Source organism: Hemibagrus wyckioides, linkage group LG25 (genome assembly GCF_019097595.1).
Source record: "Hemibagrus wyckioides isolate EC202008001 linkage group LG25, SWU_Hwy_1.0, whole genome shotgun sequence".
Taxonomy (NCBI): Eukaryota; Metazoa; Chordata; class Actinopteri; order Siluriformes; family Bagridae; genus Hemibagrus; species Hemibagrus wyckioides.
Window position 1 is genome coordinate 11,478,325 of NC_080734.1, and position 2,011 is coordinate 11,480,335.

A 2,011-nucleotide genomic window follows, 5' to 3' on the forward strand; every position below is an offset into this window, starting at 1 on the left:
ACAGTTAAATAAAGAGAGCTCCCAATGGTGTTTGGAAACCACAAGAATATTGTTCCTTCTCACAACACAGAGCTTTTTCCATCACATACCGACCATCCACAATAAGGGAGATGTTGATAGATAACGTCCCATTTACAGAATGTGTCATCCCCTTAAGTGCTGGACATCTAGCTATAAGATATAAGGTAGCTGTCCAATGCAAGGGTTGTAAAAGAAATTAACATGGATCTATCCTTCCTACTGGTCCAGCCCCACGGATGCCAAAAGTTCCTGCACTTGGGCATAGCAGGGAGGAATAGGGCTGCCTTCCATAAATTCCACTGGTTTGCAGAGACATCAGTGGCTTTAGGTCTTGTTCCAAAATCCAAATGCCATATAAAGGTGTTTCATAAAGGCCAACATAAAAAGCCAAATACAGTCTATTTTAAATTCAATAAACAGAGTAAAGGGAGCATGCTAATCCTTCTTTGACAGAATCTCTGTATACTACCCAAATCTGTATTGGAATCAGATGAGGAGAAATAAAATCTTTATTTGTTAGTTTTTGAAGGCTACTTTTAAGTGTGCTCCTTCCCACCTTAATAGCACGTGATTATATGCCAGGTGATAAATCTGATAACTCTTTGTGTCATCGCTCTTTGTTTTACCTTTACCTTAAGTCAACTGCACATCTTACTCTTACACTTTACCTCAGTGCCAAGTTTTTCACCTCTTAGGACATGACATTTTCCAAGTCAAGAAGGTGAGAGAGCAATGCAGTGGCCCTCATAATGACTCCTATAATTGACAGATTAACCTTGATTTGTTTTCCACAAGCCAGCTGTGATTAATGTGTACTATTCTACCAGTAATGTGTAATACTCCAGGTCAAACTTGCCTCTGTATAGGAAAATTGCCCTACAATTTAGAATCCCAAAATTCCAAAGGGCAAGACTTGAATAGTAGTTGTTAGAAGTCTTGATGTGCTTGATTTGAAACTTTGGGCAATTCCATCTGATGACTTTGCAAGAGACTAGAAAGAATAAGACTTAGAAGCCAATCTGTAGAGTACAGACTCAGATTACACTTGGACCTCATAATGACAACCTGTGATAGACCTTTTACCCACAAAGGAATTCTTGCTACCGTAAATAGATTGTTTGACCTGTAGGACCTTGTAACTCCTATCACTTTAGGAAAACTCCAGCTAAGAGAGCTTTCCAGTATGACAATGGGATGTCCCACTTCTGGATAAAAAGAGGCTTGAATGGCATGCTCTACAATTCACTACTCTGCTGCTTTCCATTATGCTCAGTGGAAAAAGTAAAATATAAAATTCAGATGCTTCCATGAAAGCCACTGCCATCATTGCAAGTGACAGATTCCACAATAGCATGTCATGTTGATTTCATTATAGAGAAAGTCAGGATTGCTCATTAAACAATACCCACAGTGCATAGGTTTGAGTTAGGTGCTAAAGTCCTGGTTGTAGAAGTCAAAGTGCTCAGTGTGAGTGAGCTTTTGAGTCTTCTGAAATTCTACACTGACAACAAGGTGGTGTTAAGATACAACAGCCAAGAGAATAGTATGCATTGTGGCTCAGAGGCAGAAAAGAAACCAACGGCCTATGGCTCTTGTCAACCAAAATTTCCCCAATTCTGAGCTGAAAGATTGAACTTAGTGTCATGTTACATTCAATCATTAGTCATATTAGCACCCTCATGTGAAAATGTCAAGAACTGCAGGCTGCTATAACAAATGTCTTATTTAGTATTTTCCACAGGACTAACTGAATTTTTATAGTTTCTATATTATAGTTAAATATGAAATCCCTCACTGGAGTGATTTAGCCTCAAGCCGACAGATGTAACTCAGACCAGACAAAATCCATTAAGTGAGATGTTTCAACAAGTCATACTTATTATTTGACAGGGGACAATATCACAAACGCGATGATAAATCAAACTAATTCAACACAATCCTATTTCAACATAGCTCTCCCATTAGCGAATAATGAGCTAATAATGACTGA